Here is a 16,521-nt window from a genome sequence, read left to right as displayed (position 1 = left end):
GGAATGTACTCTCGCATGTCGATGCACATAGAATATCATAAATGTGGAAGCACTGGAAGACTTTGTAGCTTGGCACCATACAAGGTCTGGTACGTTTTTAGTACGATCGACATATCATATCGAATTTGAGCATCAATTTGGACGCCACTTCAATCGGAGCAGCCAAGGTAGTGCTAGTGAAAATGGTGTATGGAAAGATCTATGAAAGTTACGGCTAAGGGAGACCTAGATTTAGGGGGGTCCTCAGGTGTCTGACCTGTTCAAGCATGGGCCGGACTGATGGGCCGTGAAGATAGAACGAAAGATTATTTCACGTGTTCGGATAGGACGCCTGGATGCGTGGAAGGCAAGATTGGAGACTGGATGTACTATTTTCTTCCCTTGTAAACCGACTCTCTGCCCCTCCGCTGCATATATAAACCGGAGGGTTTAGTCCTTAGGGATCACCAGAATTCATATAGGCTAGACATCTAGGGTTTAGCCATTACGATCTCGAGGTAGATCAACTCTTGTAACCCCTATATTCATCGAATACAATCAAGCGGGGTGTAGGGTTTTTACCTCATTTAAGAGGGCCCGAACCTGGGTAAACATCGTGTTCCCTGTGTCCCTTCTTACCTACGATCCTCAGACGCACAGTTTGGGACCCCCTACCCGAGATCGGCAGGTTTTGACACCGCCATTAATTGGTGCTTTCACTGAGAGCTCCTTTGTCTTGTCGACAGAAGGATCGATTGCTCGCCTTGTCATTAATGACGATATCACTTCTGGAGGGGCCCTAACTCCAGGACAGGTCCTCCAGCTCGGCGGTTTCACCTTGGACACTCGCTCGGCCGTCAAGCCTACGGCGGCCACGGCAACCGCCAAACATCACATCCGTATCAGCCTCGAACACTCCAAAAAGATGAATCCGACAGATGTCTCGTCCTTAAATGAGCTGCTAGATCGCATCGCCGCCCTGGGGGTCGCGACAGACTATGACCGGATTGGGCTTAAACCTGGCCAGAGGGAAATCAAATCCCCACCGGTCACCCATCTGGTAGCGGTCGTTGAGTAGCGGGCCGAGAACGATTCCTCCCTCAAGTTAAAAACTAGCTATGTTCGGATTTCCGAGCCCTGCGAGCCGGATACCCATCCTTAGGAAGAGACCTCGTGTCCTCCGAACATAGGATCGGGCATTATGTCCGGAAGTCTTCAGGACCTTACTAATCCTGAACTGGTGAGCTCAAAAATTCTTCAAACTCCGGATCCAATAGTGGGCCAGGGTTCGTATTTCAGCCCGCCCACACACCACAAGCAATATTCCCCAAGCAATTCAAGTCCTCCAGACGTATGCGACCTAATGTATGTACGGCAGCAACCTCAGGAAACGGTCCATCACTTCCGAGCCACGTTCCTCGTTAAAAACAAGATTAAAGATTACTGCGACGACAACGCGGTTTCAGTTTTTTGTCGCAACTGTACGGACGAGGGAATCCTCAATGCCCTCAGCCGTCGCCGCATACTGCACTTTGCAGATTTGGCACACATAGTACAGAAGTACTACACAATGGAAAGCGCTTGGAAAGCCCAGACAGCTTGGTGGGAACCTCCTGCCTTTAAGCAGCCCACCGGACAGGCAAAAAGGATGCACCCTTACGGGGCACCCGATCATCAGCCTATTGACAAGAAAACCAAGCCCTTCATGGGACATAGAACTGTCCTCGATGAATTGCTCGACAAGCCCTGTCAGATACACACGATGCCGAATACTGAACCAACGCATAGCCATCGGGCATGTTGGGTACTCCGGCAGGTGGCTAAAAGCGGCGAGGTTATCCTCACCAACACTTCCCCAGAGAAGCACTCTTTGGAGGATGACGATCTCAATGTCTTGACGGTCTTCGAGACCTTTTCTTCAAATAATTGACGCAAAAGGGCGCTCCGCGACCTCGCCAAAGTTAATCAAGTAACCATAGTAAATCCTTGGAACGATACGACAATATTTTTTACCGCCGACGATCAACCAAGGGCCCGATCAGTCCGAGCACCAGGCGCCTTGGTCTTAAACCCAATTGTGGATGGCTTTCGACTCACCAAAGTTCTCATGGACAGCGGCAGCAGACTAAACCTCATCTACGAGGACACGCTCAATAAAATGCAAGTGGACAAAAGTCACATCGAGCAAAGAAACACCACCTTTCGAGGCATTATCCCCAGTCGAGAAGTATGATGCTCGGGGAAAATTAAACTTGATGTAGTATTCGGCACGCCGGAGAACTACAGGTCTGAAGAATTTCTCTTCCACGTGGCACCTTTCGATAGCAGATATCACGCCTTGTTGGGGCGAGATGCCTTCACACGCTTTCAAGCCATACCCCATTACGGGTACATGAAGATCAAAATGCTAGGGCCTAACGGAGTTATCACTATCACCAGTGATCCGGATATAGCACTCTGCACCGAAAACAAAACGACATCCTTGGCCCTCGAGGCACTATCCGAGGCCCTCGCGGCCGAGGAGCTAACTACTCTACGTTCCACAGTGGACAAAGATGATGTAATCCTCAACAAGAGGTCCAAATCTACATCTTTCAAACTAGCCGATGAAATAGTCAAATTTCAAGTGCACCTGACGGATTCCAATAAAACATCATCCATTGGAGCGCAGTTGGATCCGACGGTTGGCGCTACCCTGCGAGCGTTCCTGCTTGAAAATTGGGATATCTTCGCCTGACACCCATCGGACATGCTCGGTATCCCAGGCAGACTGGCCAAACACAACCTCAATATAATAAAGGGGTTCAAACCAGTCAAGCAAACATTGCAGCAATTTTCCGAACCCAAACGACAAGCTATGGGGGAGGAGCTAGCCAAACTACTTGAAGCCAGGTTCATCAGAAAGATCAAACATCCGGACTGGCTAGCGAACCTGGTCATGGTGCCGAAGAAGGATAAATCCTGGCACCTTTGTGTCGATTTCAAGGACCTCAATAAGGCTTACCCTAAAGACCCCTTCCCACTGCCCCGCATTGACCAAATCATTGACGCAACCGCAGGACACGACTCACTGTGTTTCCTCGATGCATACTCTCGATACCATCAAATTAAGATGAAGGAGTCCGACTAGGCCGCAACGGCATTCATTACCCCATATGGGCCTTTCTGCTTCAACACCATGCCTTTCGGACTCAAAAATGCAGGTGCCACTTTACCAACACATGATTCAAACATGTCTGGAAAAGCTGTCGGATCTCGAGTTCCGTCAAAACCCTTAAGGTTTGAATACTGGGGTGCACGTGAAGATCTCTCCCTCACTAATCACGCCCTCAAGCACTTCGTGATCTCAAAGGCTAGCTCGACCAACTCGCAACACAAGAGACACAAGATTTATACTGGTTCGAGCCACCATTGTGGTGTAATACCCTACTCCAGTGTGGTGTGGTGGATTGTCTCTCGGGATGTGGATGAACAGTACAAGGGGAAGAACAGCCTCCTGAGGAGAGGTGTTCTTGTGCTTGGTGAGTTTGTGTGGTGGAGGATGATCTGAGTGGTCCGTCCTAGATGAGATGGCCGAGGTTCTCCCTCCTACTGTGGTGGCTAATCCTATTTATAGAGGCCCTGGTCCTCTCCCCAAATATAGAGCGGGAAGGGAGCCAACAACGGCCAATTTGAAAGGGGACAACTAGTACAAGTTATGCTGACAACAGCAGTCTTCGCCTGCCAAAGGCTCTGGTGGTGATGCCGGCTTGGGCTCCACGGTGACCTCCGTCTTGCCGTCCTGCTGGTCTTAGTCTCATTGCACCGATATGGAAACCTTTGCTTGACGCCTCGGTACTCTTCATCTGCGCTTGCCTCCTTAGCACCAAAGAGGAACACAAGGACACTGTGCGTGCTGGCACCTGCTTGGCGCCCGTCTGGTCTCGATCGTCATGGCTCACGTCATTGAAACCTCGCGAGGTTTGCCTTGCCTTGATCTCTCCGCCCCTCGCGAGCCAGCCTGGTGAGGCCGTTCCTGAGGAGGACTTTTGTCGTCCGCCTCACGAGGCTTGGCCCCTCGTGAGGGTCTTGAATGCTTGTTGGTGAAGATGGGCCGTACGGGCCCGCTTGCAGAGACATGTCGTGGGCCGCAGGCAGGCACTGGGGACCCCCGTTCCCAGAACACTGACAGTAGCCCTCGGGCCCAAGGCGCGCCCGGGCTTGGCTTCGAGGCGAAGCCAAGGGGCAAGTGCGGAGTGTCGCAGACCCCAATAGCCTGCAGCCTTGGTCGACGCGTGGCAGCTGATTGGACATGGGTGTCTCCGCTTCCCCACGCAGCCTCGGCAACTGCCTGACTTGACGAGTCCCTGCTGCATGCAAGGAAAAACCATCATTATTACCTTAGATCATGGAGGCCGGCGGTTGGCCTCCCCTTGGCTATAAATGGGAGGTGGGGGCGGAGCCCCCATCACCCGTCTCTCCTTTGCCTCTCCCGCTTCTTCTCCTTCCTTGCTCCACTCCTTGTTGGTGCAGTCATGGCGCCGATTCAGAGGTTCTCGGCCGCGGAGAAGGGCAAGGCTCCCCTCAACGAGCCCGAGCTGCTCCCACCGAAGAAGAGGAGGCCCCATAGTCGCGAGATGGTCGTGAGGCCGGTGGTGTCACGGCCGTGGTACGAAAGGCCGCCTCCTGGGTACCCGTTGCCCTTGTGTGCTCACGCAGATGATTCGGGAGGGAGGAGTGATGAGCGTCGCCACCCACACCAGGGTCGTGGCCGCCGTGCCATGGAGGCGCACGCCGTCGCCCCAGGGGTCCATGTTGCGGACTCCTCGCGCGAGTTCATGTTGTGGGCGACGATGCCCCCGAGCACTTGGATTCGCCTTCCGCAGTTCTTCACCGCCAGATGCTGCCGAGGGGCCCTCTAGAGCTTTGGCTGCAGCACGCCGACTGCGACGCCCCGACGACTGGAGCGGAAATTGAAGCTGTCGCCTCCGGGAGGATCTTCATGACCCGAGGCTGGGGCGAGATTGCCCGAGTCTGCCACGCGGACGGCGCCCTCACCATCCACTATGAGCATGACGGCGCCTCCATGCTGTTCTTCAAGGTCTTCGACGAGGAAGGCCGCCGCTTGGAGTGCTGCCCTGAAGGAGGTTGCCAGGACGGTGCAGCGGCGAGCGTTGGGCCTGCCGCAGGCCTCGCCTGCAGCTCCTCCAGCGATAGCGGTGACTCCTGGTGGTCCAGCAACTCTCCCGAGCTCGTGGAGTCTCCAGAGACGAGCGACGACAACTACGTGCCCCCGAGCTCCTGTTGGGCCCGGAGCAAGGTCGTCGTGTCTGGCCGCCGTCGCCATTGATCTGGATGGAGTTGGTGCCGGCCCTTTGTGGACCACTGTTGATGATGGCGTTAGCGACGTCCGGCGCGTGTAGATAGAGCTCCTAGGGATCCCTTTCCTTTTGTTCCCTGCGAGGAATCGAAACGGACCCCGCAGGGGCGTGTAAAGCGTATGTAATGCCTTTTGTTAATATTATCCTTATTGTGAAAACTTGTGAGCACATGTCCTACTGAGGATTGGTCTCCCCCTTTCCAATCCCGCAGCGGCTTGGTGCTCTACGCCGACAGGTCCCGGTCCCCAGGCAGGCTGCAGCTGTTGCTAGTATGCCAGATCGCGATGTTGTGGTAAAGGCCAGGAGGTGAGCGGCCTGAGGTCCTGTAAGAGCTCCTGAGGCGCCATGCTCAAGAGGTCCCCTTTAGCTTGCAAGCAGCTACCTGAGGATGGGAAAGGGAGGCGACATTGCCGCAGCAGGGTAGCGAAAAGTCAAGAATCATATGTCGTAGCGCTGAGTTGTTCCAGGTACGAGACTTATCTTGGCATTTCGGAGCCAGCTTTAGGTGCCACACTGGACTTGGGTGTTGGCCGCTGCTGGGTAGCTAGGTTAGGCCCGTGTGGGCCTCCCCCTCTTCTCCATGTTCTTCCTGGTGCTCTACGTCCTCAGGTCCCGGCCCTCGAGCGAGCACAGCCGCCGCTGGTATGCCAAGTCGTGATGTCATGGTCAAGGCTAGGGGGTGAGGGCTGGGGAGCCAGTAAGAGCTCCTGAGTCGTGATGCTCAGGAGCCCCCCTTTTAACGTGCAAGCGAATCGCATGGAAGAAGAGAGAGAGTTCACAGTACCGCCAGCTGTAGTCCTCAGGAAGTTCCTGCAAGTTAGTGCGAGGAAGGGCACAAATCGCCATGGTGATCGTCGGTCCGTCGCTGGCTTGTGGGAGGGGACTCCCTACAGCGGAGAGCCCCCGGGGCGTGTACAACCCCGCCCTGACACATGGCTTGCACGACAGGGCTAGACGAGGTGTGTTTGGGCACTTGTGAGCCAGCACGGGACTCACGAGGCCCTTCCTCAAGGTGGGTTGCGCCTGGTCTTGATTCTTGTTCGCTGTGGTGGTCCTGCGAGATGGTTAGGCAACCCACACCGAACGAATCTCCTGAGGTTATCACGTGAGAAGGCCAAGAACCAACGACCCCAGGAGGTGACGTGAACGGGGCCGACCCGCAAGACAGAGTTCAGCCATTGGATTTATCGACGCTGCAGGGATGGGCCCGAGCACAGACGCCGTGCCTAACCCTCTCACGCGAAGGGTCCTGAAGAAAGACAATCAGCGCGCGGCTCCCATGGCAGGTGACAATCAAGCAGGTGACAGTCCTAGATAGATTAAGCATGGAAAGCAAACTGGCTCAAGTAAATGTAGGGGAGATACGTGCCATCGGGTTAGGCCCGAGCGGCTTGGGGATGATGCAGCCCAAGGGGCGCCCCAGCAAGGTAAGCTAAAGACATAAATAAGAAAGGATACATGCCACAGGGACAGACCCACACGGCCTGGGAATGATGCAGCCCTGAGGGTGCTCCCAGCTAAATGAACTTGGAAAATGTCACCTGATTCTGTCGATGAAGGGGTGTTGAGGCAGCTGAAGGTACGCGGCGAAGGGGTTGCTCCTCACGAGCCACCGGGGCCCTGAGCCTCAGGAGGCTTTGGGGGTTCATGCGGTTCCTTGAGGACCGTCGCCATCTCTGCCAGGACTGCGTCGTGCCTGGCCTCCTGACCCGCCATGACGCTCCGCAGGTTGCGCTGGAAGGCAGCAGCCATGCTCGGTAGGCCGAACAGCATGCGAACGTAGCTGTGAGGTGGACCTTCGCAGCGCCCAACACGCGAAGGCCAGAAGCGCTCCTGAGATGCGGCTCGATTGAGCCCTGGTATGTTGATGCAAACGCGTAGCTCACCACCCTCGCCTGGGTGGGGAGCAGCGCTAGGTGGGCGGCAGTCGCCGCGTATTGCTCTTGCTTCTTGAAGCTCCTGAGATGCCTTAGTGATGAACTCCTGAGCGCCGGGCGCTCCTTGCCCAGTGTCTTCCAGAGGGAGACGTGCCGCGAAGCATGCCTCCAAATGGTTCCCGAGTGCCTCCCTCGTAATGTTGGCAAGGTCTGAGGCCCTCCAGAAAAGAGCCCCCGAGCCCTGCCCGGCGAGGGCGCCGGGTGCGCCTTCCTATGCGACAGAGGGAGGCGCCCCAGGTGCAGGCGCTGATCCTGACGAGGTACCACTTGTGGCGCCGCCCTCCCGAGGTCCGGCACGGCGTAGCTGCTTCTTCTTCCTGGGGACGACCTCAGGAGGGTACCAAGCTGCATTGTTGTCGGGGTCTTCGATTGATGCTGCTTGGAAGGTGCGCTCAATGGAGCTCAGCACATCTCTTTCTTCGCAGGGGACTGTGATGATCCTGCCGCTCCCTGGCATCTTGAGGACGTTGTAGCCATGGTGTGTCACTGCAATGAACTTGGCCAGGGCTGGATACCCGAGGATGGCATTGTACGGCAGACGAATGTGGGCGACGTCGAAGTCGACGAGCTCGGTGCGGTAGTTGTTGCATTCTCCAAAGGTGACAGGAAGGCGGACCTGACCTATCGGCATGGTGGAGCCGTCAGTCACGCCCAAGAAGGGCTTAGTGGGCTGAAGCTGATCATATGGCACTTGAAGGTTGTCAAACGTCTCGACAGACAAGACGTTGAGCCCTGCGCCGCCGTCGATGAGGGTCTTGGTGACTTGCACGTTGCTGATGACGGGTGAACAAAGAATTGGGAGAGCACCGGCGTTGGCCGCGCACTTGAGCTGGTCTGCTAAGCTGAAGGTAATAGCACACATGGACCACCTGAGCGGGCGTGTAGCCTCGAGCTTGGGAAGAACTGCGTTCACCTCGTGAGCAAGCTTCTTGAAGATACGCTTTGAGGCTGGGGCTTGAGCTCCGCCCAAGATGCAGGCGATAGCACGCGACTCCTGGAAGCCCCCAGCCCCCTCGTCTTGGTGGTGGTCGTCGTTCCTTCTTGGTGGCGGCACTGGAAGAAGCCTAGCATTGCCCTGAGGACGGTCCTCGCGAGGCTGATCCCTCTAGGCACCTTCGCGAGGCTGATCCTACCAGCGGTCTGCTACCTCTTGAGCACTGCGTTGGATTTCCCCGAAGAGGAAGGGATGATGCAGCAAAGTAGCGTAAGTATTTCCCTCAGTTTTTTAGAACCAAGGTATCAATCCACTAGGAGGCTACGCTCGAGTCCCTCGTACCTACACAAAAACAATAGCTCAACCCAACCAACGCGCTTAGGGGTTGTCAATCCCTTCACGGTCACTTACGAAAGTGAGATCCGATAGAGATAATAAATAATATTTTTGGTATTTTTGGTATAGAGATGCAAAGTAAATAAAGTAAAAGCGAAGTAAAAGCAAAGCAATAAGAAAGTGATGGAGATTGATATGATGAGAAACAGACTCGGGGGCCATAGGTTTCACTAGTGGCTTCTCTCAAGAGCATAAGTATTCTACGATGGGTGAACAAATTACTGTTGAGCAATTTACAGAATTGAGCATAGTTATGAGAATATCTAGGTATGATCATGTATATAGGCATCACGTCTGAGACAAGTAGACCGAAACGATTCTACATCTACTACTATTACTCCACTCATCGACCGTTATCCAACATGCATCTAGAGTATTAAGTTAAAAACACAGTAACGCCTTAAGCAAGATGACATGATGTAGAGGGATAGTTTCATGCAATATGATAAAAAAAACCATCTTGTTATCCTCGATGGCAACAATACAATACGTGCCTTTCTGCCCCTTTTGTCACTGGGACAGGACACCGCAAGATTGAACCCAAAGCTAAGCACTTCTCCCATGGCAAGAACAACCAATCTAGTAGCCAAACCAAACTGATAATTCGAAGAGACTTGCAAAGATAACCAATCATACATAAAAGAATTCAGAGAAGATTCAAATATTATTCATAGATAGACTTGATCATAAACCCACAATTCATCGGTCTCAACAAACACACCGCAAAAAGAAGATTACATCGAATAGATCTCCACGAGAGAGGGGGAGAACATTCTATTGAGATCCAAAAAGAGAGAAGAAGCCATCTAGATACTAGCTATGGACCCATAGGTCTGAAGTAAACTACTCACACTTCATCGGAGGGGCTTGGATGATGATGTAGAAGCCCTCCATGATCGATGCCCCCTCCGGCGGAGCTCCGGAACATGCCCCAAGATGGGATCTCGTGGATACAAAAAGTTACGGTGGTGGAATTAGGGTTTTTGCTCCATCCCCGAGCGTTTGGGGGTACGTGGATATATATAGGAGGAAGAAGTACGTCGGTGGAGCTTTGAGGGGCCCACGAGGCAGGGGGCGCACCCTACCCTCGTGACCACCTCGTGGCTTTCTTGACGGAGGGTCCAAGTCTCCTGGGTCTTATCTAATGAGAAAATCACGTTTCCGAAGGTTTCATTCCATTTGGACTCCATTTGATATTCCTTTTCTTCGAAACCCTAAAACAGGAAAAAACAGCAATTCTGGGTTGGGCCTCTGGTTAATAGGTTAGTCCCAAAAATAATATAAATGTGGAAAATAAAGCCCAATAATGTCTGAAACAGTAGATAATATAGCATGGAGCAATCAAAAATTATAGATACGTTGGAGACGTATCAAGCATCCCCAAGCTTAATTCATGCTCGTCCTCGAGTAGGTAAATGATAAAAAGAGAATTTTTGATGCGGAGTGCTACTTGGCATAATTTCAATGTAAATATTCTTAATTGTGGTATGAATATTCAGATTCGAAAGATTCAAGACAAAAGTTCATATTGATATAAAAATAATAATACTTCAAGCATACTAACAAAGCAATTATGTCTTCTCAAATTATCATGGTCAAAGAAAGCTATCCCTACAAAATCATATAGTCTGGCTATGCTCTATCTTCACCACACAAAGTCTTTAAATCATGCACAACCCCGATGACAAGCCTAGCAATTCTTTCATACTTTTGACATTTTCAAAAAAAAATCGATCTTCACGCAATACATGAGCGTGAGCCATGGATATAGCACTATAGGTGGAATAGAATGGTGGTTGTGGAGAAGAAAAAAGGGAGAAGATAGTCTCACATCAACTAGGCGTATTAACGGGCTATGGAGATGCCCATCAATAGATATCAATGTGAGTGAGTAGGGATTGCCATGCAACAGATGCACTAGAGCTATTAGTATATGAAAGCTCAAAAGAAACTAAGTGGGTGTGCATCCAACTCGCTTGCTCACGAAGACCTAGGGCATTTTGAGGAAGCCCATCATTGGAATATACAAGCCAAGTTCTGTAATGAAAAATTCCCACTAGTATATGAAAGTGACATAATGAGAGACTCTCTATCATGAAGATCATGGTGCTACTTTGAAGTACAAGTGTGGTAAAAGGATAGTAACATTGTCCCTTCTCTCTTTTTCTCTCTTTTTTATTTATTTGGGCCTTTCTCTTTTTTATGGCCTTTTTTTTATTTTTCGTCCGGAGTCTCATCCCGACTTGTGGGGGAATCATAGTCTCCATCATCCTTTCCTCACTTGGGACAATGCTCTAAAAATGATGATCATCACACTTTTATTTTTCTTACAACTCAACAATTACAACTCAATACTTAGAACAAAATATGACTCTATACAAATGCCTCCGGCGGTGTACCGGGATATGCAATGAATCAAGAGTGACATGTATAAAAGAATTATGAATGATGGCTTTGCCACAAATACGATGTCAACTACATGATCATGCTAGCAATATGACAATGATGGAGTGTGTCATAATGAAAGGAACGGTGCAAAGTTGCATGGCAATATATCTCGGAACGGCTATGGAAATGCCATGATATGTAGGTATGGTGGCTGTTTTGAGGAAGGTATTTGGTGGGTGTATGATACCGGCGAAAAGTGTGCGGTATTAGAGAGGCTAGCAATGGTGGAAGAAAGGAAAGTGTGTATAATCCATGGACTCGACATTAGTCGTAAAAGAACTCATATACTTATTGCAAAAATCTAGAAGTTATCAAAGCAAAGTATTGCGCTCATGCTCCTAGGGGGGTAGATTGGTAGGAAAAGACCATCGCTCGTCCCCGACCGCCACTCATAAGGAAGACAATCAATAAATAAATCATGCTCCGACTTCATCACATAACGGTTCACCATACGTGCATGCTACGGGAATCACAAACTTTAACACAAGCATTTCTCAAATTCACAACTACTCAACTAGCATGACTCTAATATCACCATCCTCATATCTCAAAATAATTATCAAGCATCAATTTCTTCTTAGTATTCAACACACTCATACGAAAGTTTTATTATTAATCTTGCATACCAAGCATATTTGGATTTTAAGCAAATTACCATGCTATTAAGACTCTCAAAATAATCTAAGTGAAGCATGAGAGATCAATAGTTTCTATAAAACAAATCCACCACCGTGCTCTAAAAGATATAAGTGAAGCACTAGAGCAAAACTATAAAGCTCAAAAGATATAAGTGAAGTACATAGAGTATTCAATCAAATTCCAAATAATGTATGCACTACTGGAATCAGCTAATTTGCCATCTGCCAGCTCTTTGCCGTCTGCCTAGCTGACGGCAAAGAAGCTCTTTGCCATCAGCTACCAAAAAGCAGACGGCAAAGATCTGGCGGACGGCAAACAAGCTCTTTGCCGTCCGCCAGATCTTTGCCGTTTGCCAGCTGACGGCAAAGAATCTTTGCCGTCAGCTGGTGGACGGCAAAGAGAGAGGTGGCCCCCACCCCCCGCCCGTTTGGGAAACACTTAACGGCCCACCTCTTTGCCGTCTGCCAGCAGACGGCAAAGAGGCAAAAGGCGGACGACAAAGAGGGGCGGACGGCAAAGAGGCAGTACCTAACGGCCCGTATGCCCCCCGCCCCTCTCTGTTCTCTCCTCGCCCCACTTCCCACCCGGCCCACCGCCGCCGCCTCTCGCCCCCGCCTCCGCCGCCCCGTCGCCCCCGCCTCCCCGGGCCCCCGCCGCCCCCGCCCCCGCCGCCCCCCGGCGCCCCACCGCCCCGGGCCCGGCCCCCCGCCGCCCCAAGGCCGCCCCGGCGCCCCGGCCCCTCCGCCCCGCCCCCTCCTCCACCGGCCCTGCCCCAGGTGAGCCCCCCTCCTTTTTTCTGTATTCTCACCTGTTGTATCTCTCTAGTCACGGTATGTGCAATGTACTAAGAGTAGTGTTGAGAGATTCCTCAGCAGGTGTAGATGAGTTCGGATATACACTGCATGCGGCTCATGTTTACTTCTCTCTCATGGTATGTTATGAGTGTTGAGGCCTAGATGAGTACTCTAATCTTTAGGTGGATCTTATCGTATAACGATCCACGACGTATAATGATGTTTTAGGTTTAGTTTAGTTTTAGGAGAAGAAGAAGAGGAAAAAGGAAAGGAAGAAGAAGAAGAGGAGGAGGAGAAGAAAAAAGAAGAAGAGGAAGAAGAAGAAGAAAAAAGAGGAGAGGAGGAGAAGAAGAAAAGGAAAAAGGAAGGAGGAAGAAGAAGAAGAAAAAAGAGGAGAGGAGGAGAAGAAGAAGAGGAAAAAGGAAAGGAGGAAGAAGAAGAAGAAGAAGAAGAAGGAAAAAAAGGAAGAAAAGGAAAAAGAGGAAGAAGAAGAAAAGGAAAAAAACCCGACCCGACACGGTACCCTGCACCCCGACCCGGCACCCCGACCTGACACCCCGACCCCGAGACCCCGACCCCGACACCGACACGACACCCCGACACCGACACCCTGACACCACACCCACCCTTACCCCGACACCGACACGGCACCCCGACCCCGACCCGGCACCCCGCACCGACAGGACACCCCGACCACCGACACCTCCCGAAAAGGTGTTCTTTGGCCTTCCAGAGGCCGACGGGGTCATATATTTGTGAATTATTAGTTAGGTCATATATTTTTTGATTTTGTTATGAAAAACATCATATATAATTGTGTTGATCGTGTAGTTTTAAATGTGCAGTTGTTTCATCGCTGCGAGGTTTGGTGTTCGACGACCTCGCCGTGCGTTTGACGAGCTCTGCCCCTTCGTTCGTGGGTGAGCACAAATGACAAGTCCTCCTCCCCCATTAATTATTTGATCTATTCCGATGAAACTTGATAGCTAGCTATATATGTGTCTTGAATCATCAGTATGCGTAACCAATATGTGTCTCCCGTTCGAAAGCGTCATAGTTATAAATATGCATGCATTTGCATATTTATAACCTTGATTCTTTCGAATTGTCCAACGCTATCCATGGACAGCCCGAGTATGTGTAGATTGGGTTCGTTTTTCCATATGCTTTGCTCCGGATCCGACGCATATATTTCGTCAGTGCCTCCCCTGTTGTTCTCCGGGTACACATCCTCTTTGTTTATTGCAGAGACGTGTATCAGGAGAACAGCGGGGAGGTGTTGCCGAAATTTTGCGTCGGATCCGGAGCATAGCATGGGAAAATATACCCAATCTACACATACACGGGTGGGATTAGGACCTATCATTACCTATTAGAGTGTAGGTTGCATGGACGTAATAAAATTGACAAAGTAGATCAACTGATGAATACATACATGGTGAATTACATATATAATTGTTGTGTGTCCAGTAGCTCTGAAAGTCAAGATGAATGACCGTGCTTGGATGTATACCGGTCACACTGGTCAGAACAAATGGAGCGCTGAATGGTTCACAAAAACTAAGGGGTTTGTGCAAGCTACATTTGCAAATGGCCAAAAGAAAACCTGGTGCCCCTGTTTCCGGTGCGGCAATTGGGAAAAGAAGACAGAGGTTGAAATGGGCAAACACCTGCAGAAGAGTGGTTTTACGCCCGATTATACGGTGTGGACATTTCATGGTGAGTCTGCCCAACGTGACCGAGCTGAGGTGGATCGTCGTCGCACCGACGAGCATGGTACCGGGATGGAAAACATGGTGCAAGGCTATGATGATGCTCGGGATTCGGACGAGGAGATGGAGGAATCTGCAAAGGCCTTCAATGAAATGTTGGAGTCTTCGAAACGTCCGCTCCACAAGCACACTGAGCTTTGTCAGTTGGATGCCATCTCACAAGTAATGGCTCTGAAGGCTCAGTTCAACTTGGGCAGAGAATGCTATGACGCAATTATGACAGTATTTGGACGCTTTCTACCCAAAGGCCATGTAATGCCTGCAAACCTGTACCAGTCGGACAAAATCCTCCATGCACTGAAGATGCCCTATGAGAAGATACATGCCTGTGAGAAAGGATGTGCCTTATTTAGGCTTGACTATGCGGACTTGAACTATTGTCCCATTTGCAAGTCTTCCAGGTATATTGTGGTAGACAACGGTATGGGTGAGAAGACACAGACCAAAATCCCCGAAAGTCAACAAATTGTTGTGTATCTGCTATCGGCGAAGGAGGTACCGAGTATTATGGGAGAGTTGAAGCAATTTATGAACTTCTGTTCTATGGTGAAAATCCACCGAATGTCGTAGTCTTCAAATGTTATTGGTTTCAGCCGAAGGAGACTAGAAGGACTCATGAGCATGTAGGGCTAGTTGAAATCAACCAAAGCACTCATTTAGATGTTCCTGATGTCTATATTATGGCTCAACAGGCGACCCAAGTATTCTATCTACCGTGGGCCTGCCAAACTAATCCAAATCTGAAAGGTTGGGATGTCGTTTATGAAGTGCCACCACGTGCTAGACTTTCTCCCCCAAAGGAAGAGGATTATGAACCTCACATTAACCCAGACACATATGAAGGAGAATTCTTCCAAGAGACACGTCTTTCCAAAAAGCGTTTCAAGAACCGCCATACTTCACCCCAAAACATTGAAGTAGATAGCGACAATGAATCCGACATCACCCCACAGGAGGAACAAGAAGAGCCGGAACAAGAAGAGGTTACTGCTGCGGATGACCTGTCAATGCTTGACCGATTACGTCAAGGTGGCCTTGCACATGTTGATGCCAATGAACCCTATGAGCCCGTCATTGATTATAGTGATGATGATGATTATGCATTTATTGATGATACTGATCGAGATTATTAGTAGTGTCAGGTATTACATTTTTTTATGTTGTACTTGATGATGATACACTTAAGTGATACACATATTATTATTCATGTCGGTCTTTTTTTATGTTGTACTAATTTCGTTTACTGTTTTTCATGGCAGGTGTTGAAAGATGGTGAGCGCTGGTCGGGAGCGTGGTCTGAGGTCTTCCATTCCAGACGCACCTCTCCGCCGAGCGTTGCTTGACAGTATGGCCACACCGCCGGGCCCTTCTTCGTCGACCGCGGTGCCCAGCAGGGGACGAGCTCGAGGTAGGAAGAGAGGAGGTGGGGCACGTGGTCGTGGGAGAGGAGGTAGGGCTACGGCGCCTTCCTCGCCGCCACCCCCGGCTGTTTCACCCGAGCACGTGACTGCTAGGGTGGACTCGTCCGAGGAGGAGGCTACACGGACTCCGGTCCACGAGCCTCCGGTCCACGGGTCTTGGGCCCACGAGCCTCGGGTCGACTGGCCTTCGGCCCACGAGAGTTCGGCCCACGTGACCCCGGAGGAGCACACGTCCGGATGGGGTACCTGGCCAGATCAGCCCGAGGAGCCGAGTGGCCATGCTGATGATGGTGGGGAGCCGACTGATCTTGAGGAGGACGGGGGCACCATCTACCAGCGTGGTGCTACACGGCTCCCGTCCGTGCCGGTGACCCGTGAGCAGAGGTGGTTGATTTTCCCTGATGGGGAGAGGTACGTAAGTGCATTTAATATTTTTGTACCTTGTGCATTCACGTTTTTTCAAATAACTAATGCGTTGGCCTTGTCATGCTGCAGGGGTTGGGACCACCATCATAGTGTCCGCCGGCCCAACTCCGTCCTTGGAGTTCTTTGCCGGCAAAACTTCCCGGGGTTTGTCACGTTGCCTGGTGAGGGTCGGCTTCCAGAGCTTGGATTGAGCTGGGAGCACTACGTGGCTGCCCCGGCCCCGCCGGATGAGATTATCGACAGTGTCGTGTGCGACACGAGGGCAGACATGGTGATCAGAAAGTTTTGGGTAATTTCTCCTTTACACATTTAAAAATCTTCAACTAGCTAGTTATTAATTGTACTAATCAATATTGTCTCATTTGATTGCAGACATTCTACAGGTGTGAGGAGGGATACGAGGAGGACGCGGCAC

Source organism: Triticum urartu, chromosome 6, assembly GCF_003073215.2.
Source record: "Triticum urartu cultivar G1812 chromosome 6, Tu2.1, whole genome shotgun sequence".
Taxonomy (NCBI): Eukaryota; Viridiplantae; Streptophyta; class Magnoliopsida; order Poales; family Poaceae; genus Triticum; species Triticum urartu.
The sequence above is the reverse complement of the archived record's forward strand: the minus strand, read 5'-3'. Positions refer to the sequence as shown.